The sequence below is a fragment of the Megascapheus bottae genome, chromosome 16 (assembly GCF_031878675.1).
Source record: "Megascapheus bottae isolate mThoBot1 chromosome 16, mThoBot2.hap1, whole genome shotgun sequence".
Classification (NCBI taxonomy): Eukaryota; Metazoa; Chordata; class Mammalia; order Rodentia; family Geomyidae; genus Megascapheus; species Megascapheus bottae.
This window is the reverse complement of record NC_143524.1, coordinates 33,027,816-33,052,982: the sequence shown is the minus strand read 5'-3', so window position 1 is coordinate 33,052,982 and position 25,167 is coordinate 33,027,816. Positions and strand designations below refer to the sequence as shown.

General features: G+C 35.3%; 1 protein-coding gene across 2 annotated transcripts in view; it reads right to left on the bottom strand.

Moving 5' to 3' along the window:
* Window positions 1-25,167, bottom strand: part of Sox6 (SRY-box transcription factor 6) — a 559,138-nt gene extending 533,971 nt beyond the window's left edge. The window contains exons 1-3 of one of the 2 annotated variants that reach the window (XM_090348077.1): window positions 24,989-25,167; window positions 23,018-23,079; window positions 11,442-11,534 (exon numbers count right to left, since the gene is read on the bottom strand). The gene's annotated coding sequence lies outside the window, so the exon portion shown is untranslated. The remainder of the gene's footprint in view (window positions 1-11,441; window positions 11,535-23,017; window positions 23,080-24,988) is intronic. The other variant, XM_090348078.1, reaches the window with a different exon arrangement.

Genomic DNA, 25,167 nt, shown 5'->3' with positions numbered 1-25,167 from the left:
ATCACTGGTAATTTCTTATGAGGATACATTATCTATTTGGACATGATGATGAAGAAAATTGCAAGAACTTCCAGAGTAGCAGGAAGTAAAACACACTATAATCATCAGCACTGGAAAACTCTTTAAGTATAAGATATACTCAAGGTTTTCATCAAAATCAAGTAATTACATTTAATAGCAATAAAACTATATAGGTATTCGTGAAGTAGGTAATGATATAATTGTTTTACTTTTGCATCTCAGTCTTTTGACCTGGAGTTTCAGCAATTTGTGATCTTTTCCTAAATACAGGAATAGAAAAGTACCAATCCACCTTCCCTGAAATAGGGCTAGGAGAATGTGTATGGAATCTGTTCTCTCATTTTTTAAAAAAAATTCAACTCTTTTGCTATAATTTTCTTTTAGCAACTTCCACTACCAACTATCCCAATTTTGTGGATCTACACTTATTTTTAAAATATTTCCCGTTGTTGCACATTTGTCATTTACACAGTTATCAGAAATAGCATTTGTCTTTTATCAGTTGACAAGTTTAAGCATCTAAAACATGAATTTTATCATCCTGCTTTCCTTTTTGTGCCTGTTTAGAAAAGCATACAAATCTAAATTTTCTTTATGATGAACAATATTGGTAAGCAAATATAAGAAGTGTCTTGTAGTTAGCAGACTTGCTATTTGGTCTGTTTGTAATTATAGATAGTTCCCAACTCATGTCTCTTAAAATTTTCCAACTTTACAATATTGCTATCAATAGAAACACAACCCTGAATTTTCATCTTTTTCTGGGCTACCAATATGCAGTAAGATTTTCTCTGGATGTGCAAAGTAGAAGCAGGGATCTGCACCACCCAGTAAACCACATGATCACAAGGGTAAACAAGCAAGATTTGATGTTTGGTAGTGGCTCTACTACTACCACTTGATCCACTTTTTGTGGGGGTTATTTTCAAGATACAGTGTAACTTTACGCACAGGCTGGCCTGAACTATGAAGTATTTACAATATTGCACCCAGCCATTGTGCTTCCCCCACAGCTTGAGGTACCATACATGCACTACCATTCTCAGCCACTAGATAAGAAAAATAAAACAATCCCCCAATCTCTTTCTCACAAGTCACTAAGTTCTAGGTTTGAGCCACTGTATATACTACAAATGATTTGTGCGTGTGTGTCTGTGTACCAGTAGTAGGGCTTAAACTCAGAGCCTATGTGCTGTCCTTTAGCTTTTTTCACTAAAAGCTAGAGCTCTAACACTTGTGCTGCAGCTCCACTACCAGTCTGTTAGTGGTTAATTGGAAATAAGAGTCTCATAGACTTTTCTGCCCAAGCTAGTTTTTAATTGTGATCTTCAGATCTCATCCTCCTGAGTAGCTAGGATTACAGGTGAACCATTGGTACCTGGATTCAAGTGCATTTTCTATTAATGGCATTTTCAACTTATGAAAAGTATATCTGAATGTAACTACTTACATAGAGAATCATCTATAGTTTTCATGAGCAAAGTTCTTTACTAAGCAGCTAATAATAACTGCAGTACAGTTACACAAGAAGTCCCTGTATACCACATAACATTGATGGCATTCTTAGGTAAACTAAAAAACTTAAAAGGAACAGGAACAATTTAGCCAATACATATTAGCAAATATAATGTATGGAGGTTAAGACCTAAAACAGTAAGAAAAAGAATCACAGCATCTGGATTCCACAAGTGTAGGGCTTGCAATGGTCATGAGTCATTCCAATATATGTACTGAAAGATGCAGCAGAGTTCCATTGAAAGGAATGGTCATGTAAATATCAAGAGAGGAAAATATAACTTTAAAGTAGAGGAAATAATATCTAAGCTTTCCTGAGAGCACCAGGTTGTACATAAATATGAACTAGACTATTATTATCTTATTATTATGATTTTATATTCACTGCCTATATATGTGTAGACACTATGGTAAACAGGACACTAGCATATAGCTTAATAAAGAAGCTTTTAGAATAATTTGTAAAAATCTTTCAATTGCAGGATTTTTTTTCAGATTTCCATTTGTGGTTCCCCGAGCCACATCTATTAATAATTCTTCATTTTACGTCATTCTACTTCCTAGCTACTGCTTCTTCTTTTATTGCTGAGAAAATAAAAGCATCTGCATGTGGCAGGCACCCTATGAATGCCTACATACAAAGATTTCCATGACATTCAATCACAGACAGGGTCTTGAGGTGTGTGTGTGTGTGTGTGTGCGTGTGTGTGTGTGTGTGTGTGTGTGTGTGTTTGGTGTAAAAACAAATTTCTTTTTGATCTTAGGTATATATTTCCCTTATAAAAATTAAGTAATGAAAAGGGTATTATAGGTCATCTTGTAAATATTTTGTTTTTAAATCAATATTCCTTTTTCCAAAAGTAATACTCACAAAACATAAAAATTATTATCTTACTATGAACTTTGACATTGAACCTGAGTCATACTTTTCTACTCCCATTCACATGACCAGAAAGCAATTATGGTCAAGCTTCAGCTTTTCCACATATACTGATACTTTTTGAGTCATTACTTATTATCTTTTTGTTTAGGTAGATTTGTATTTAATTTTCCCATGTCATCTCCCATCTTCTCACTATACTAATATAAAAACTTTGACCGAATCAAGTTAATGCTTCCATTATTGCACAAAATAATTTTGTTCAAACAACAGCTAAACTGCACACCCTAAACCTAACATTGCTCTTACAAATTTTTGAAATCGTTGTTTATAGAATTTACTTATTTGCTATGGTCTTGTCATCATTTTTCCCAAATGTTTTTTTTATTTTTTGCCAGTCCCAGAGCTTGAACTCAGGGCCTGAGCACTGTCTTTGGGCATTCTCAAGGCTAGAGCTCTACCACTTGAGCCACAGCACCACTTCAGGCCTTTTCTATGTATGTGGTACCAAGGAATTGAACCTGGGTCTTGGTGCTAGGCAAGCACTCTACCACTCTACCACTAGGCCAAACTCTTGGCCCTAGGCAAGCACTTTTATCACTAGGCAAAACTCCCAGCACTCATTATTTACTTTGAATACAAAATCTTTTCTGGTTATATAGGATGCAAAACTATAATGCCATTTTGTGATTTGACTCATCACTAACATCTTTCAAATCTGTTTTAATTTTAACAAACATTTTAATTTTACTATAATAAAATTTATGAAGTTTTGTCTCTTAAGAAATATTTCTTTTTTCTGATGTTACTAAGATATTCCAGTTATATTTTTTCTAAAAGTTTCAAGCTATTGCATTAGGATCATTAATCCATCTGGATTTTTATTATAAGAAAAAAGGACCTAATTTTCACATATTTTCATTCCTTTACCTTTTGTTAATTACATTGTCCTTTAATAAAACTTGTAATATCACCTTTCTCTATATAAAATCTCCTTTATATAAGTCTGCTGTTGTGCTTTCTAATGTATTGCATTAGTTTAATTGACAAGCACTTATCTACAAAGCCACTCACCTCTCAAGACAAACAAGATGTCCATCATCTCAAAAAATATTTTATCTTTCCAGTCAATCCTCCCCCATTCCTGAGGGAACCATTATTATGGTTAGTTTTGTTTATTTTTGTTCATCACATAAATTCTTACCCTTCATATAAATTAAGCATCTAGCTTTATTTAATCAACAACATATTTTTAAGTTCACTCATGTTGTCAAGCATGCTGATAAAAGACTCATTTCTATTATTGAGTAGAATTACATTCTGTGTATATAAACCAATTTATTCAGCTTTTATTATTGAACATTTGAATTGTTTTCAATTTAGGATATTATAAATAAAGCTGCTATAAACATTATACAAGTGTTTTGTGAGCATATGTTTCCATTTTTCTTTAGCAAAATCTGCAAAGAGTATTGTTAGATTTTAGTTGGGCTTATGATTCATTTCATAGAAAGTTTTATTAGCTGCTATAGAGAATTATACCAGTTCATCATTATGTATTTAGTTTAAAGTCTCAGATGAAGTGACATTGAGTACTTTCTCATGTGTTTACTAGCCATTTGTGTACAATCTTTTGTGTGATGACTGTTCAAATTCATTGATCCTGTTTGACTGGGAAGTTGTTTGTTTGATTATATTGAGTTGAAGCACACACACAGTCATAATTCAAGTCCTTTGTCATATATTATTGCAAATATTTTCTTCATGACTGACTCATCCATGTATTCTCTTAAAATTATCTTCTGGCAGGGCGCCAGTGGCTGACACTTGTAATCCTAGCTACTCAGGAGGCTGAGATCTGAAGATCATGGTTCAAAGCCAGCCCAGGCAGGAAAGTCCGTGAGACTCTTATCTCCAGTTAACCACCAGAAAACCAGAAGTGGCACTGTGGCTCAAAGTGGTACAGCACTAGCCTTGAGCTGAGGAGCTCAAGGACAGTGCCCAGGCCCAGAGGTTAAGCCCCATGCCTGCCCCCCCCCCCCAAAGCCTTCTGATAAATAGATGCTTTTAAGAAGCACATAGTATTTTTATTCCTTTTTTAAAGTACTTCTTTCTTTCTGTGTCCCATGTAAAATAAATTTTTCACTACTTTTATTGATTTACAAGCTGTCAAAAGTATTTTGTGTTCATTTATTTTGTCTGTAATGGGCCTTGAACTCAGGGCCTGGCCATTGTCCCCAAACTCTATTGCTCAAAGCTAGTACTCTACCAATGTGAACCACAGCTCCACTTCCAGTTTTTCAGTTGAGTCTCATGGGATAGCAAAGATATGAAACCAACCCAGATGTCCCTCAGTTGATGAGTGACTCAACAAGATGTGGTATTTAAACACAATGGAATTCTATGCTGCTATCAGAAAGAATGACATTGCCCCATTTGTTAGGAAATGGAAAGACTCAGAAAAAATCACATTAAGAGCCAGACTCAAAGGAACATAGGCTCAATGGTTTCCCTCATTTGTCATAATCAGTAGAAACCTTGGGCTCTCTTAGCAGAGATTTACAATAGAACAAAACCTAGATACTTAAGGCCATATAAAATGATGCTAAATGAAAGGACCTCCAGGATATAGAAACAAAATCCATATAATGAGTGATTGTTGTCTTTAATGTTCTATGTTATCTCTCATCTCTTTTGCTCTCCCTTGGTTATCTCATATTGTTACAGCATTTCACCTGGTCATCTGATATATTGTATATATGCGTATTTGGTTATTTGAAATTGGATAGGGAAAGGGGGAAAACAAGATGAGGGGTGAGGGAGGGGAGAGGGAAATGGGGACCAAGACATCAGAAAAGGTATCAATGTATGTGAAGTAATGCACCTTTTATCTGGTGAATATAATGTAACCCTTCTATTAATTACAATAAAAAAAACATGAAAAAAAAGAGTCTCATGGGAACTTTTCTGCCCAGGATGTCTTCAAATAACAGTCCTCAGATCTCAGCCTCCTGAGTAGCTAGGATTACATGTGTGAGCCACAGGTGCCTGGTTACATATATATGAGATATATATATCTCATATATATACATATATATGCATGTATATATATGTATACATATGCATATATATATACATATATTAGTTTTTATATACAAGCCAATAATCCCCTTAATTATGTGTATAATGTGATGTGTGAGTATGCAATAATATATATTACATATGTGTGTGTATATATATTAATATAAAATTCCTGACATAAAACTTAAAAAAATCATAAAGATCCTAAGTCATGGAGAATTTAGGAACTATGTATTTATTGCCAATACTTTGAGCTTCAAACTCATTCATTTTGCATATCCATAGCTGGCACTCTATCCTTGAATCACAACTCCAATTTAGCTTTTTTTTCATTAATCCAGGGTGGAGACTCAAGCAGTGCTTTGTCAGGGCTGGCTTCAAGCAAGGATTCTCAGTTCTCTGCCTCCTGAGTAGCTAGGATTACAGGAATGAGCCACCAGTACCTGGCAGTATGTCTTGTTTTTTCCCCAAAAGAATAAGCTTTTAGTTTCTTGATCTTTATTATTTCTTTCCCTCTCTTTCATTTATTTGTATTATTTACTGGTCCTTTTCTAGTTTTTAATTAAATTTGCTTTGCTATTTATTTATCCTAGTTCTTCACTGAATGCTTATTTTTCAGTATTTTAAATATATATTACATATATATATATATAAATTTACTCCTTAAGAAGTGCTTCAGCTTGCTCCAGGAAATATTGTTTTTGTTTTTGTTTTTTGCCAGTCCTGGGCTTGAGCTCAGGGCCTAAGCACTGTTCTTGGACTTTCTCTAGGCTAGAGCTCTACCAGTTGAGCCTCAGCACCATTTCCAGCTTATTTCTACATATGTGGTACCAAGGAATCGAACCCAGGTCTTCATGCATGCTAGGCAAGCAGTCTACCACTAGGCCAAACTCCCAGCCCTGTTCCAAGGAATATTGGGTGGGATTAGGGTAAATGACTTAAGTGCTAAAGAAGAGCATTATGTTAAATCAGTGCAGCAAGCAGGAAAATGTAAAGTGTGTACATGAATGTGTGTACAAGGTGTTACAGCCTAGCCTGGAATCAAGAACATCACTTATAATTATGCTGTTGCAATGCAATGCAGTGGACCAAACACAGGGCATCACTCATGCTGGGCAAGTGCTCTGTCGCTGACCTAAAGAATCTCCCACCCACTCTCCACGGTTTTTTTTTTTTTTTTTTTTTTTTTGCCAGTCCTGGGCTTGAGCTCAGGGCCTGAGCACTGTCCTTGGACTTTCTCAAGGCTAGAGCTCTACCACTTGAGCCTCAGCACCACTTCTGGCTTTTTTCTATGTATGTGGTACCGAGGAATCGAACCCGGGTCTTCATGCATGCTAGGCAAGCACTTTAACCACTAGGCCAAACTCCCAGCCCTCTCCACGGTTTTTCATGTGAAGCTGCATACACATATAGTCAAACCAATATAGAAGTGGAATGAACATCCAATCTCTAATGAAACAACTCTGTCTTACCTCTGTTGCAATAAAAGGAGAGATTGTGCAACATTCACTGCCTCATGTATTTTTGACTGATCTTTGATCAGTTCCTCCTGATTTCTTCTTACCCTTGTGAAGTATGGAGAAATATCCCCATTTCTACCCAAGTTATTTTGGGAGGTTTTAAAAACTAATATTGTTAATTACATATAATGTTGGGTCTCTAAATTTGTTTAATAGTATGTTATCACTTATCATAAAACTTCTTAAAAAACACCAAAAAAGTTACATGGGAAGTATGGCTCAAGTGGTAGAGTACCCACCTTTGAGCCAAAAAGCTAAGGGACAGTTTCCAGATCCTGAGTTCAAGCCCTAGGACCAGTACAAAACAACAATAAAACACTTGCTAATTGCCTTGATACACTTTATATTGTTTTCACTTGCACTTTATTTTGTTTTACTTACTTAATCACAGTATGCCTGTTCTAATTACATTGGAAAATTTATGTCACATGATCTAAGATGAAATCAGTGTAGCTTTATCTCTATCTCCATGTACCAAAAATTATTTCTCAACCTTAATCGGTTGAAGATGAGAAATAGATTAAAGTGTCATACTCTGTAAGTTCTACTCTGTTCTTTTTTTATATCCCTTCTTCTAAGTAGGCCATTTTTCTTATACTTTACCAACTACAGTTAACAACCAACTGAAGCTGGCAACATACTGTCTCAAAATCTCTTTACACAAATCATAAGTTCAACTGGTGCATTTTTGGCATCACAAGTTATTGCAAAAACACTATTAAAGAAATCAAAATACAATGATAGATTTTAAGGAAGTATTTGCAACTTACTTTTTTATTTTCTCAACAGCCCAGTTATATAGTTAAATATTACCTGTAAGTATGTACATTTTAAATTTTTATATAAGATGATCAAGATAGAAAAATAAAACTTCATACAAGATGATAAACATAAAGGTTTCTCATCAATTTAGTTATATAAAAAGTGTTCATTGTAACAGAATTAGAGAATTAATAAATTTCCTGTTATAACCCTTCTATAACCTCTGCTTTGGTCAATAGCTCTTAAAGTACAAGAAAAAATTCTCCCTTTCTCAATGTGTGAGAAGTAATGCACCCACTATTTGGCAAATGTAACTGTAACTCCTCTATACATTACTTTGATAATAAAAAATAAAATGAAAGGGCTGGGAGTTTGGCCTGGTGGTAGAGTGCTTCCCTAGAGCAAGCACAAAGACCCAGGTTCAATTCCTTAGTACCACATACATAGAAAAAAGCCAGAAGTGGTGCTATGGCTACAGTGATAGAGCTCTAGCCTTGAGAAAGTCCAAGGATAGTGCTCAGGTCCTGAGCCTAAGCCCAGGACTGGCAAAATAATAATAATAATAATAATAATAATAATAATAATAATAATAATAAATTAATTTTAAAAATAATAAAATAAAATAAAATGAAAAAAATTATCTATAAAGTGGGAGGGAAATGGGGACCACGTCATGAGAAAGGATATCAATGTTTGTGAAGTTATGCACCCTCTATCTGGTGAATATAATGTAACCCTTCTATTAATCATAATTTAAAAAATATTTTAAAAAATTATCTATAAAAAAGAAAGAACTCTCCTTTTTTCCAAGAATTATCATTACTGTTTCTGAAATTAGCAAAAACATAAATGAACTCCCTTTCTCTACCAAGGATCAGAGTTCTCTAATCACCATGTAATTTCTTCCTTTCTGAGATAGAGTCATCCCATGTTGTAGCATTCTAAATAAAAATGTATGCTTACAGTGATGTTCACTGCAGCATTATTTGCCATAGCAAAGATATGGAACCAACCCAATGTCCCTTAGTTGATGAGTGGATCAACAAGATGTGGTATTTATACACAATGGAATTCTATGCTGCTGTCAGAAAGAACAACATCGCCCCATTTGTAAGGAAATGGATAGACTTAGAAAAAAATCCTATTAAGTGAAGTAAGCCAGACTCAAAGGAACATAGGCCCAATAGTCTCCCTCATTTGTCATAATCAGTAGAAACCTTGGGCTCTCCTAGCAGAGATTTACAATAGAACAAAATCTAGAGACATTAGGCCAAATAGTATGACACTAAATGTAAGGACCTCCAGGATATAGAAACAAAAGCCATATAATGAGTGATTGTTGTCCTTGATGTACTATGTTATCTCTCATCACTTTTACTGTCCCTTGGTTATCTCATATTGTTACAATATTTCACATTGTTATCTGATATATTTTATATGTGCTTAATTGGTTATTTGAAACTGGATAGGGAAAGGGGGAAATCAAGATAAGTGGGGGGAGGGTAGGAGGGAAATGGGGACCACGTCATAAGAAAGGGTATCAATTTTTGTGAAGTTATGCACCTTCTATCTGGTGAATATAACGTAACCATTCTATTAATCACAATAAAAAAATCTGGGAAAAAAATGTGTGCTTAATGTTTCTCTGAAGGGTTTTTCTTATATATTAGGTATATGACTTGCATCAGGATTACACTTTCTACTGCTATCTGACATCACTTGATAACTTTAAAAGAATGCTATTTAGCTTTCCTTTTTTTTTTTTTTTTTTTTTTTTGCCAGTCCTGGGCTTGAGCTCAGGGCACTGTCCTTGGACTTTCTCAAGGCTAGAGCTCTACCACTTGAGCCTCAGCACCACTTCTGGCTTTTTTCTATGTATGTGGTACCGAGGAATCGAACCCGGGTCTTCATGCATGCTAGGCAAGCACTTTAACCACTACGCCAAACTCCCGGCCCTGCTATTTAGCTTTTCAATATCTGATTTTCCAAGTATCTATTACTAATTTCTTATTTATTTTTTATTTCCTTCCTTCCTTCCTTCTTGTACTTGAGAGGCAAACACTCTTTCAATGAGCTAAATTTCTAATCCCTCTAATAAGATTCAGATAATAAAAAAATACATTTACATAACTTGAAGCTTTAATTTCTTGGAATTATTTTTTTGCAGTGTTGTCAAATTTGAGAAATGTTCCTATGCACTTGAAACAGTGTCCTTTGCAATAAGATATATTGTTCTATTAGCAATTTCTTTGATACTATTGTTCAAATGTCCCATAGCCTTGATAACTTTCTACTTGTTTAATTAGTTATGCAAAAATGCTATTGAAATCTTTGAGTTTAATTTAGATTTCTATATCTAGTTTCAGTTCTATAAGCTTTTTTTTCTTCAAGTACTTTTAAAGCCCAATTAAAAGAAATACTCATGGGATTTGGCTTTGTATATGACTTGGTACTCCTTTCTGGTACTTAATATCCTTCTCTTGTTCTTTACTGAAATGTGACAGAGTTCTTTTCTGGTCTCCTCTGTTTTGGATTCTAAAAGCTTCCCGAGATTTGGCGGATTTTCAACTAGCATTTTACTGAATATGACTCCTATACCTTTTGCTTGCATTTCTTCTTTTTTATGACCATGATTTGTAGATTTGTTTTTTTAATGGTGTCTCAAGGATCTAGCATGTTCCCTGTAAACTTTCTTATTTTTTCTTATCATCTAATATTCTCATTTATCAACTTTGTCTTCAAGTCCTGATAGTCTATCTGCAACTTGGTACAGTCTATTGATGGGTCTATCAATTTTTATTGACTAACTTTTTATCATTTCTAGAATTTGATGTTTTTTCCAAGATTTCTGTACCTTTACTGAATCATTCTTTTATCTTACATTTTAATTCATACTAGGCTATTTATTTTTATTAGTACACATTAGCTATAAAAGCAAGGATTTTATTGTGACATTTCCATCCTTGGGTCTAATGTATTCCAATCAATCTCACACCATCATCACTCTCTTATTCTGCTATTTATATTTGCTTTGCATTTTTCAGGTGTTTACTCATGCCCTCTAAATTTGACATTCTTATAACCATTCTTTTGAATTCTTTCAACATTTCATTCACTTCTGTATTATAGAATTGTTGATTTTAAGGGGAGTCATATCACCTCAGTTTTTTCTATTTCTTATACTTCTGTGTTGGGATTTGTGCAACTGTTGCCAACTAAAAGACTACAGTCTTTCAGTTAAAGTATTCTCAATATTTAAGTAGGAATTTGTAATGATAGGTATGATATACAGTTTCTTACTATTTTACTTGATGTATTGCTCAGTAGTTAACATTTTCCCGCATGATCACAGAATTAGGCTTGATCTGAGCAATACTCAGAGGGAAAACAACTAGCTGGAGTCTAATGTAATTCCTGGTATACAGGCTGGTGTTGTATGTGGACTGAGAGTGGAGCCAATCAAATGTCAATGTCTTAATTGCTTCTCTCACTTTAGAAGCTTCCTTTGTACTGGGAGCTGATCATATTCAGGAAGCCACGAGACTGAGTCCAAATTTACTCCAAAGATCCCTAGTCTTTGTTCCCAAGGACAAGTATCCAAAATTAAGAATATTCTCTAAATGCATCAGAGAGTAAAAAAGGGATAAAGGGAGAAAACAGACCACTGAGTTTCAGAATGGAGGAAGAGAATTCAGAGATCAGGCACTACAACTGGCAATTTCAGCACTTCAGACCCAGCACAGCAGCTAACAACCCTGTGGGAAAAAAGACAATGGGAATTAATGCCTGGCTTCACCAACCATGGTGAACTTTTTTTTTTTTTTTTGGTTAGTCATAGGACTTGGGCTACCCCTGAACTTGTGCTCTCAAAACTACCACTGTGAACCACCATGCCACTTTTAGCTTTCTGGTTAATTGAAGGTAAGGGCTGCATGGACTTTTCTGCCTGTGAACCATGAGGCTCAGATCTCAGCCTCCTTAGTAGCTAGGATTACAGGAGTAAGCCTCCAGTGCCCAGCAGGTTCAAAACTATTATCCTATGGTGATCTTTAATTAATAGGACCTGCATCTTACCAGAGAGAGTGACACTACTGAGCACCATCTTTGTCACTGTCTGTGTTCCCTATTGCTTAAATCTCTCAGAGGGTCCACATCAAGATACTCACTTTCTCTCATAGCCATCTCTCACCCAGACACTGTGGCAGGGGATGGCTAAACAACCTGAACTGTGACTATTCCTTGTTTTTAGATCTCTAGAGTAGCTCAATCTCAAAACAGTAGGCCCCATCTCAAGAAAACACCTGACTATAGAACTCCAAGATTTGGAGAAACAAAATGTCTTTTTTCTCCGGTGCTGGACTGTTATACAGAAGTGGTTGCAATCATACAAGATCCCACAACTGGGTTGAAGATAAGGAGGACTGATAGGCTTATCCTCTGGCTAGAAATGCCAGTCATTACCAAGGCAACCTGGCTCATCTTGTAGATTTGGCTTCAACTTCACCTCTCCCATAAGGTTCTGGAATTGGAGCTGCAGATTCCTACTGTTCTATTACCCTTCTGTTCCTCCTTGTGTTTCACGTGTCCTATCACTCTTTCATGGTTCCCAAGTCTTTTCTTCTCTTTCTTGGAACATAGTCTCTCCCTTATTACCCTGAATCTTGTTCAAAGTCAAATGGAGGAAACTTCTAATTTGTCAGCTTGTGAGAGGTTGTAAATTTTAAGCAGAGAATAATCTTCTCAAGTGCAATACTGTATACAATTTTCCTATTGTTGATACTAATTCTAATTTTAACAAGATCCTGTGGCTTTTGTGAATGCCTTCATAGCTTGATACATCCAAATAAAGAAGCCATGTTAACATTCCATAACATTAGCATGCCATTTAAGAGAAAAAGCTCATGCCTGCACAACAAAAAAAAGATGATTTGAAACTTTTCTAAAATAACACATATTTCCCTATCTTGTTCTGAAAATTTGTGTAAATCTAAATGTTTAAATAATTTCAATTATTTTAAAACATTTTAAAGTGAAAGAAATATTAATATGAAAAATTTACAAAATAAAGCTGAATGCCTAATTGTGTTTTCATCACAAAGGACTGATCTTATACATTAATGTCCCTTGCCAGTACTCATATTCAAAACAAATTTCTGAATTATTGTCACCTATGATCTTAAAATCTAAAGAAAGCCTTACATGTATTTTTAACACTGCTATACTGGTCTTTTAAAAAGAAGTAATTCTCTGAATTGCTTTTACTTTTTTATAAAACAAAGCCTTTGTTCATGTACTAGCCTTACATGTATTTTTAACAATGTTAGACTGATCTTTTAAAAAGAAGTGATTCTCTGAATTGCTTTTATTTTTTTATAAAACAAAATTTTTGTTTACGTACTAACCAGCAAGTGATGAGGATGCAACTTGAGAAAAACATGACTATGTAAATCATTAAGATTACTTTACAAATACGATTTTCTGAGTCAGGCCATAGGAAAACACTTCGCTCTTCTTCCAGACTTTTTAGCAGTCCAAAAACATTGGCTAGCTCTGAAATTTAATCATCTTTTTCCATTAGTACATTTCTTAGTTCCCTATGGACATGGAAAATGGAAACCTCTCTACTCCATGCCCACTGGCCAGCCTTCTTGTTTTCCTGAGTCTCCAATCTTCTAAAGGTGTTTGATGTCCCACAGAACTTCAGAAGGTGTGTTGTACTGTAATATTTTATGAACAAGGAAAGGAAAACCCTGAATATTGTATTTTACATCTTATCAAAAATAGTCCATGTCAGAGAAACTACCTATACCATAAATATATATATGGGCACACGTGTTTGTAATTCTTCCCTATACATCTGTTCTATTCCTCTGGAAAATGCACCAATAACAAAAAAATAAATTAATAAAAAATGATAAGGCCACAGATCTACAAACTTGTAATTTAATGCAGTATTTTAAATGTATTTATATGCTTGCACTTTGATCATTTACATAGTGTATAAATATGTTTTATTACTCAATCTGATATACTATATAGAAAACATATAGTACACAAATATAGAGTACAGACCATGAGTGTATCACAAAATATTTTAAATGCTAATGTTAAATTACCAAATTACGCTTATAAATTGGTTAAAATTCTTAAAACACCTGGTAATGAAAAAAAATTGTATTATTTTTATGAATATGTAATGTCTAATCACTGCCAGAAATATTCTTTTAAGTCTACATTTTATTTTAAAAATCTAATGAATATTTTTATGAAAAAGTCTATTCAAGATAGAAAGATATCTATACCCAATTCCAACCCAAGAGGAATTTTTCAAGGTTATTTTTCACTTTTGAATTCCTCCAAAATGTAATTGAATTTCTCATGAAAATGTAAACTAGAAAATAGAGTGGGATAAGATGTCTTGAATGTTGTAAGATAAACAACGTGTCTTTGGTTATTTGTTTCCTATCAAAAACAAGCTAATGTAAAATAATTTATTGTTGCTTGTGTGTTGTTTCAATTTTTTACTATGTTCTTAAACCTGATGGCTTAGGTTCTAAATTCCTACCTTCCAGCACTAGTTTGAGGTTCAACAGAGAAATCTGTATTTCTCTCAACACTATTATTTTGAAATATACCCCAAAACAACATTCAGACATCTGTAATTTTCCTATTTTTCTTTCACCAGCTAATATTTTTTGTATTTTTTTTTGTCAGTCCTGGGGCTTGAACTCAGGGCCTTGGACACTTTTTGCTCAAGGCTAGCTCTCTGTCACTTGAGCCACAGCACCACTTCCAGCTTTTTCTGAGTATGTGGTACCAAGGAATCAAACCCAAGGCTTTGTGCATGCTAGGTGAGCACTCTACCACTAGGATACACTCCTGACACTACTTTTTGTATTTTGTATTCAAAAAGTAAATGCTTCAGTGAAATACTCTACCATCTCTAACCAGTAATACAACTTCAATCTTAACCTATTTGAGCAATTCATGTAACAAGTTTAATTACTATTGGAGATATAATCAACTATAATTAAAATAATATTTAGAGTAAACTCATAAATTCCTCCTATCGTTCAATATTAGAGAAAAGTTTATATCATTTTAGAAACAAGTATGTTCCCTTTCTTTCAATTAGGTAACAATAATACTGAAGGTAATGACATAACCTCCTCCTTTAACAAGGCAAAAAAATAGGGTCTGAAGGTATCGCTCAGTGGTAGAGCTTCACTCTTTATGTGAAGTCCTGAGTTGAATCCGTAGGACCAAAACAAACAAAATAAAAATATGATTTTATAGTAGGAGGCCTAAAATGTTGTATCCAATTGAACTCAAGTGATTTTTTGTATTTCATTATCTAAAAATAATTCACTTCATTTCAAGAACTACAATAAATTTCCTTTGGGGAAAGGTATAGAAACCTACCATGTGCACATTACTATAACAAACATGACATGTTTCCTATCCTCTCTCTTTTGTTTCTTTTTTTTTTTTTTTGCCAGTCCTGGGCTTGAGCTCAGGGCCTGAGCACTGTCCTTGGACTTTCTCAAGGCTAGAGCTCTACCACTTGAGCCTCAGCACCACTTCCGGCTTTTTTCTATGTATGTGGTACCAAGGAATCGAACCCGGGTCTTCATGCATGCTAGGCAAGCACTTTAACCACTAGGCCAAACACCCAACCCCTCTTTTGTTTCTTTTGTTAATTATACCACACACACAAAAAAAATGGAGATTAGGCCAGGAGTGTATCCTAGTGGTAGAGCGCTTGCCTAGCATGCACGAAGCTCTGGGTTCAATTCATTTGTCCAACATATACAGAAAAAGCTGGAAGTAGCACTGTGGCTCAAGTGGCAGAGTGCTAACCTTGAGAAAAAGCCTAACAACAGTGCCCAGGCCCTGACTTCAAGCCCCAGGACTGGCAAAAAAAAAAAAATAGTGTCACAATTACATAAGCAAACACTAGATATTTTTTTCTTTTTTTGTCAGTCATGGGGCTTGACCTCTGGGCCTCAGTGCTGCTTCTGAGCTCTTCAGGCTACCACTTTACCCCTTAAGCCACAGCACCACTTCCAGTTTTCTGGTAGCTACTTGGCGATAAAATTATCACAGACTTTTGTGCCCGGGCTGGCTTTGAACCAGAATCCTCAGATTTCAGCCTCCTGAATAGCTACAGGCCACTGGCACCTGGCAGATGTTTTTTGGTTTTTGGGTTTTTTTTTAAAGTAAGTGGCCATTTATCACACATCTTTGCAACAGGCACTTTAAATATTTTATATTCATTAATGCAACAATCCTACAAAGTAATGATTATTATGCTCATATTGATTTGAAAAAGGTGAGGCCTTTAGGAGAGAACTTAGCCCATAGCAAATAGTCAATAATTACTGATAGAGGAGTAAAATGCAGTAGAGTCTTGTACAAGCAACAATGTAGGGTATATTTACTTCCAGAGTTTTCTAGAAAATACTTAAATCCTCAGTTTTGTAAATTAATATGTTTAATGGAATCTACCTAACTCATATGCAGACTATATTGAACATAGGTCAGTATTCAGCTCTACTATGTAAACTAGACTTGCAAAAATATAGTGAATTTTTGGAAGGAAGAGAAAATTCAAAGAATTTTACAAGAATTTTCAAATTCTCCAATGGCAACTTTTAAACACATTATTTAGCAGCAAAAAGAAATATGTTTTACATGAAGCAAACTGAAAGGAACTAAAGGCCATCTAGTTTTCATCTTTTCTGCTCTTAGTCTTAAAGTAGCTAGATTTAGTCTGTATGAAAATATTCCCTTCATCTCTTATAGAAAAAAAGTCAAACTGGTCTGGAAGTATGGCCTAGTGGTACAGTGCTTGCCTAGCATGCATGAAGCCCTGGGTTCAATTTCTCACAATCACATACACAGATAAAGCTGAAAGTGGTGCTGTGACTCAAAGAGGTAGGGCGCCAGCCTTGAGAAAGCCCAAGGAAGTGCCCAGGCTCTGAGTTCAAGTCCCAGGATTGGCTGGAATAAAAAGAGAAAAAAGTCAAACTTTTCAATCAAATGTCTAATCTGTCCATCATTAACATCTCTGTGTTTAAAACTGTGTTCTCTGTTTAGTCCTCATGAAGGGGGTAATAGCCTAATCATTCAGAACAAATGAGTTAATTAGATCTTAAAATGACTTGGGTCCAAATGCATGTCCGATAGGTGGGGTCACTGAAGGAAGAAAAAAGACCGAGAAAGCAACAAAGAGTGCTTCAACAACTAAATACAAAAGAATAGGTCATTGACCTCACTTTCTTCCACATGCCAAGTCAAGTCTATTCCTCTTAACTATGTTGTTAAATTTCTTTTCCTATTTCCATAATCTCCTGTACACTGACACATCCATATGCTTTCTTCTATTTAATCTTTACTTTTGTGTGACTTTTTTGTTATTTATTTAAGGGTGGGGACAGAACACGAGGATTCATGTATGCTAGGCAAGTACACTATTTCTGAGATATATATTTAACTCTTACTCTCTGGTTTTGTCTTAGTTTTTTGTGGCAGATCTGGGGTTTGAACTCAGACTTGCAGTCACTCATTTTGCTCTGCTGGCACTCTACCACATGAGCCACTTCTCCAGTCTTGCTTTCACTATTTAGCTTGGAGATGGAGTCTCATAGTCTTTTCTACCTACACTGTCTTCAAATTACAATCTTCTCAAACTTAGCCTCTTATGTAGCTAGAGTTACAAGTGCGAGCCACCAGCACTGGCTACTCTCTAGTTTGGTCTAACATTTGATGTCCACTGTGGCTGATCCTAACAATTTCTCTCCTTCATTCCCAGAAATTCCCTATTCTCAAATATAAAAAAGGAAAGTTTCCAAATTGTCCCACTTATCTACTTATTCTGGCAATTAGTTACAAATGAAACATAGGTCTTACTGTCCTGATTACTCTTATAATTATCTCCCTTATAAAATAAAAACTTAAATGCTTCCTCTACTCTTCAATAACTAGATTTTCTTTTAATTGGGATTCTCTGTTGTCTTACATTAATTCTTTGATATACTAATGCCCCTTAAGACCTAATGACACATACTTCAAACATCCTGCACTCATGGAGAATAAATACTGCCAAAACAAGGGACTAGCATTCTTCAGTCTATAAATATAAATAATATGCTATGTGCCAAGCGCATCTGCCAGAGCAATGGGAATATAGCATTAATGAAAATAGGTTAGGTCCTTGCTTTATAGAGTTCTTGTCGTAAAGATATGAGCATTAGAGAAATTAACAATAGGAAGATCCTAGAATCCCAGAACCTTTAAACTATAGGTATGCTTATATTTCTCCCAGTAAAAAAAAAAAAGGTGATATAAGAGAGGTCATGAGAATGTATTAAAAGTCTGAGTATAGCTGGATGCTGGTGGCTCACATCAGAAATCCTAGTTGCTCAGGAGACTGAAATCTCAGGATCACAATTCAAAGCCAGCCCAGTCAGGGATGCCCTTGGGACTCTAATCTCCACTGAATTACCAAAAAGAGCTAGAAGTAGAATGGTGGCTCAAATGGTAGAGTGCTTACCTTGAGCAAAAGCTCAGTGATAGCATCTAGTCCAAATTCAAGCCCAAGGACTGGCACAAAAAGAGTCTGAGTCTAGAGTTAGAAGTATAGCTCACTGGTTCAGTGATTAGTATGTACAGGGCCCTTTGTTTGACCCCTAGAATTCCTCATAACAAACAAAAATGTTTATATAGTGCCAGAGATTTCATGCATACAAGGAAAACACTATCATCCACACAAACTAGAGTGCTAGGGCCTCCAGCTTATTAGGCTGGTATGTTATTGCACAGTCATGCCTCCAACAGTTTTTCACTGATTATTTGGGGGATAAGTTCTTGCATCCCATTCAAAGTGCATGCCTGAGCTGTGATCCTCCTACTTTTAGTTAAGTACCAACTCAGCCTCCCATTGTAGAGACAGTCTTTCAGATTTTTCTGCCCAGGCTGGCGTGATACTGCATTGCTTCCCATGCAGCTAGGGATGGTAGATGCCACTGAGCTCAGCTATGGATTGAGAAGGGAGTCTTGTAACTTTCTGCCCAAGTTGGCTTCAAACTCCTGTTCTCATCCTCCCTATAGGCTAGGATTACAGATAAGCATTGTCACTAGCCCTCCCAAAATAACTTTAAGTCTGACTATAATCCAATCAACAAATCACAATTTCATATGTACTGGCAAAAAAGGTAGGTAATGTTTAATGTATTATTTGGAAGTACAATTCTTATACCTGGAGCTAGTAGCTCACACCTGTAATCCTAGCTCCTCAGGAGGCTCAAGATCTAAGAATCATAGTTTGAAGCCAGCATGGGCAGAAAAGTCCATGAGACTCTTCCCTCCCATTAACTACCAAAAGGTTGGAAATGGAGCTGTGGCTATCCTTGAATGAGCAAGTTGAGTGAGTGCTATCTTTGAGCACAAAAACTCAAAGACAGCACACACCCAGGCCCTGAATTCAGCCCCAGGACAGCACACACGCATACATGTGCACATGTACACACACACACACACACACACACACACACACACACACACACACACAGAGTGCTATTGATTAGCTTATAAATGAATTATTCATGTCTATAATCTTAACTACTCAGGAGACTGAGCTCAGGAGCATCAAAGTTCAAAGCCAGCCCAGACAGAGAAGTATACAATTGCCCAGCAAAAATGCCACAGACTCCCAGTTCAAGCCCCAAGACTGGCAAAAAAAGCAAAAAAGTAAACTTTTAAATTAAATAAGAAAAACTACTATTATTATTATTATTATTATTATTATTATTATCAGCAGCAGCAGCAGCATCATTATCATTAGAAAGTAGGGGAGTTAAGATGGGGTCTTGCTCTATAATTTAAGCTGTCCTTGAACTCACAATTTCCGGCTTCAGTTTTCCAAATGGTGGGGTTACACGCATGTAACCCTAACACCTGGCTAAAACTGTTTGTTCTGATTCATAAAGTATTTAGCTGATTTAAAATGTGTTATATATTCTTATAATAACAGACCACCCTCTTCTATTATACCTACATGAGTAAATTATTTTAGGTGAAAATCTCCTGTCTCCACTTGATTTTCTTTTTGTTTCATTCATTGTCATCTCTTCTCTTATCCAGTTATACTGGTTTGGGATTTTTGTCATTAGTTTCAGAGAGAAAAATATACATTGATGAACAAATGTATCTTTTCATAATATTATCCTCACTTTCAATAATTTCAATAAAGATTGACCTTTTTTTTTTTTTGGAGACAGGGTTTTGCTATGTAACCCAAGCTGGCTTCCAGCCCACTAACATAATCCAGACTGGCCTCAAAATCATGATCCTTCTGCTTCAATGTCCCAAGTGCAGGGACATTTCTGTCCTGCACTACTGTGCCACTACTGTGTTAAAATTGATTCTTAACACAGATTGATTCTTAAAGTCAGTGGTCTACTACTTCCAATTTATAACAGTTCTTTCTCTTTCCAGGTACTTCTCCAAAATAAGTACTAAATAAAATTGTAAATATGGAATTTCAGTTCAAATGCTCCCAAATTAGGCAAAGAATTCAAGCATTTTAAAAACAAATTGGAAACTCCATGTTTTGTTTTAGTCCTATGATAAAGTCCATCTTAAATGTAAAACTTAGTACACTGTGCAAATCATGTCTGTATGCCAAAGAACTATAACAAACATAATGAGGAATGTAAAGAAGCACAACCCATTATTTTAAAGATACACTGAAGCAGCCAAAGATGACAAACATGCATAAAATTCAAAATATAGTGGGAAAGGGGTTTAGGCATTGAAACACATAAATCAGTGTTTTGAATTCTCTTTCTCTGTGGGTATAATTGCACCTTAGTTTCTTATAATGATTTATTGAGGTAAATATTCTGTATGGTTTAACAGCTACAGCTTCAAAGTGTCAGGCACAAGCTCTCCTTTATTCATGAGGCAGCTGAGTATTGGGATGTGAATTCACTTCTGTATTCTGGGACTTGGCAAAGTTTGTTTTTAAGGTTCTTATAAAGAATTCATGTTGATGTAGTCTATTCAAATGTGAAAAACACTATGTTGTAATGAGCAAAATAGAAAACCTTTACAGTAATTCTGGAGAAAAAAGTAAATAAATTGAAGTAAGACACAAAATTCCTTTCTGAAAAGAATGTCCCTGAGTTCATCTTAACCCACTTCAGACTTAGAGATGCCTACACACCCAATCACTGGGTGGCAACAAACCGGAAACTGAATCTAATATCAACACAAAAATGAAAATGATCCGACAGCAACAGAATTTAGTATCAGTAACATTCACCTAAGAAAGCCTTTGGGGTTGATTTTCAATTTGCACATGCTTTTGCTCTTGGATCAATGAATACTCAACAGTAACTAGTAATAACAATTGCACAGTAGTTTATTAAAAGCACTATATGGAAATGTTGTGGTTTAGAAACAAGATAATTACTTTAGCAAATGCTTCTTTTAAAATGATTACGCCAATAGAAACCACGCGCTGGTGGTTCTCACTTGTAACCCTAGTTACATGAAGCTGAGATCTGAGTATCATGGCTCAAAGCCAGCCCAGTCAGGAAATTCCATGAGACTCTTATCTTCAAGCAATCATAAAGAGATGGTTGAGTGTTGGCTCAAGTGGTAGAGCACTAGCCATGAACACCAAAGCTCAGAAACAATGCCCAAGCCCAGAGTTCAAAACCTCAGGACCAAAAAAAAAAAAAAAGAAAGAAAACAACAATAACAAAAAAAAACCCAACTATTATGCCAATAGAAGATATATATAGATATATATAGATATATATATATTCCTGAAAACTTAAGAACTTACAAAGTTATGTTGGTCTATGCCAAACCTTTCAGCAAAAAAATTAAATTTTTGCTAAAAAAATACGTGTACCTTAAATATATAAGGCCTACATAAAGCAGTTATTCAGCATGCCTGAACAATGGTTTCCTAGTTGAAGACATACATCTACCTACCTGCCATGTGGTTTGGTTATTTGCCAGTTTAAGGATATAAATGCCAACTAAAAGTGATTTTTGCTAACATACATAGTTTAAATATATATTTACATTTTTACAATGGAATTATCTATCTTACTTATATCGCTCTAATATATTTATATTAGGTATAATTTATATATAATGTTTATATATAAATATATATCTATATATTATTTATATCCATATCCATATACTTCAGATTATATGTAACTTCCAAATTTTGCTCCTCTAAAGGAGTACTTCACATTCTTAAAGAAACTGCTAGTAAATGATATTTGAGTTTTTGCTATGCCTCCTTAAAATTAAGAATTACCTAAAAGGGGCCGGGAGTTTGGCCTAGTGGTTAAAGTGCTTGCCTAGCATGCATGAAGACCCAGGTTCGATTCCTCGGTACCACATACATAGAAAAAAGCCAGAAGTGGTGCTGAGGCTCAAGTGGTAGACCTCTAGCCTTGAGAAAGTCTAAGGACAGTGCTCAGGCCCTGAGCTCAAGCCCAGGACTGGCAAAAAAAAAAAAAAAAAAAAAAAGAATTACCTAAAAACACTTTGTTAAATTATGAACTTTTTAGTTGGTATCAAAGAGCATAAATAGCCATGCATGAAGTCATAATGAAATAGGGAATTACACCAGATAACTACACCAGATAACAATGTGTTAGTTTGAAATGGCTCTTGAAAAGTTTTAATACTTTTCAGATGACAGTTTTTTCCCCCACTATCCATCCCCCCCAAAAAACTCTACAATTAAACACACTGTAAATTATGACATTCTGGCATTAATTTCATGAAAAAAACTCCAATGTACTCAACACAATGTTATAACATAGAAAATTTTGCATTGTATACCATGTTTAAGAAATCCCAAATGTTTTGAATGGCCAATATAAAGATGTACCCCTCTAAAAGTAATTTACTGTGCAATAACTTTAAGATCACATGAAAGCATGAGTCAATAAAAGGCTGAAAATTTCATGGAAAAAATTAAATAGAGGTCGGGATCATAGCTTAGTAGTAGAGTGCTTGCCTCACATGCATGAAGCTCTGGGTTCGATTCCTCAGTACCACCTACTCAGAAAAAGCCAGAAATAGCACTGTATGTGGCTCAAATGGGAGAGCACTAGCCTTGGGGAAAAACATGTCAAGGACAGTGCCAAGGCTCTGAGTTCAAGCCCCAGGACTGGCAAAAAAAAAAAAAGAAGAAATGTACCTTTCATAAAAGTTGCTTCACTCACACTCCTCTTTTACCAAGTATCAATTCTTCTCTTCTTCCTTTGAAAAGTTCAATAAACCTTTATTACCACATAGTTTTATACAATATACATTAAATTTATTTTAAAATTATGTTTATCATAAGCTTTTTATCACAAGCTTATTTCCATTGTTCATCAAGAATTGCATTGTAACTTTTCTATTGAAATTGGTTTTTCATAGCTTTTTACTTAACAGAATTTATATAAATAAGTTAACATTTATTGTGAGTGTGTGTGGGTATGCATGTGCCAGTTCTGGGACTTGACTCAAGGCCTACAGGACTCAAGGTTTTCACTCACAGCTGCCACTCTACCACTTTAACCACTCCTTCAAGGTCAAGATTTTTGCTGCTAATTAGAGATAAGAGTCTCCTGGGTTTAACTGTTTGTGATAACTTCAAACTACAATCCTCAGATCTCAGCCTTTTGAGCTGTAGGTATGAGCCACCAGTGCCCAGCTAAATTAACATCTTTGAGCAAGGGAATACATAAACTCTTAAAATCTGCAAAAGATATCTTAGAACTAGAATAGAAAAAAAGAAAGAAAAAGAAAAGAAAACCTGAAAGATCATCTTAGATTTATCAAGTACTGCAGGTAAACAGTTCATAAATCATTACAATAGTATGTGTGAGAAGTAATGTAGTATTATTGCTCCTTCATTTTGTTTTGAGACTAGGATATCACTGAAATGAATCAGGTTGCCACTGAATCATCTCGAGCTGTTTGCTGCCTGTTGACTGATGGAGGAAACTTTTTTCCCCCAGTGCTGGGGCTTGAACTTAGGGAATGAGCATTGTCCTTGGACTTTCTCAAGACTAGAGCTCTACCGGTTGAGCCAGCACCACTTCCAGCTTTTTCTGTGCATGTGGTACCGAGGAATTGAACCCAGTACTTGGTGCGTGCTAGGGAAGCACTCTACCACTAGGCTAACCTCCCAGTCCTGATGGAGGAAATTTTGATCTAACTTTACTTCGCTAAAAATTTTTGCTTACCTAGTAAGCATACTGTCCACATTCACTGTTCTATTGTGTACATATATATTTTTTTTTGCCAGTCCTGGGCTTGAGCCCAGGGCCTGTGCACTGACCTTGGACTTTCTCAAGGCTAGAGCTCTACCACTTGAACCTCAGCACCATTTCCAGCTTTTTTCTATGTATGTGGTATCAAGGAATTGAACCCAGGTCTTTGTGCATGCTAGGCAAGCACTCTACCATTAGGCTAAACTCCTGGTCCCTGTGTACATATTTTTAAGCTTCCATAATAAAAGGTTAGAAAAAGTAGCCACTATTATCTTTTGGTGGTACTGGGTCTGAATACATACCCCTATCCCTTTATTACTTTATGTTTACTAGATGGGATATTGCTTTTTTGCCTAAGGCTGGCCTTAGGTGAGGATCCAGCTACCTAGGCCTCCCAAATAGCAGGAATTTTAGGCCCACACCGATATACCCAGTTTGTTGAGAGGAGATCTGGATAACTTCCTGCCTGAATCAATCTTTGTCTTCCAAATAGTTGGGATTACAATTATGTAACATCGTGTCGAGCCCCTTTATTGTTAACTTAGTTCTTTAAAACATCTCTGTGTATCTTCTTACTCATCTTCTGAAGAAGTCAACATGATTTTTCAAAAGTATTAAAATAAAATATAAATTTTTACTTTTTGCATTGCAAGAATATTTATGACTGAAAATGAATATTTCAGCTACATTGTAGTTCAAGTAGGTTTATACTAATAATTTAGGCTATACTAGTAAATAAGATAATGAATTGAACATTATTATATTACAAATAAATCTGTGCCTATATAATCATATTTGACTGATATCTTCTCTAGAGCTACTATACTAAATTTTTGAAAGTTATTTTATTTTTATTGCCTATCCACCATCTAAAATTCACAACTATTATATACCATTTTGTTACTTACCTACCAGTTGTCTGTTGTGCATGTTGCTTTTTAATTTTCATTGGGTCTTCTTTGTCCACTAGATATATGTTTTACTGCTACTCATCCTAATATGTAAATTACCTTAGAATACACTGGATTGCTATAGATTTCAAGGCTCTGATTTACAACTTAGATCTTGTCATTTAAAATCCGGCAAG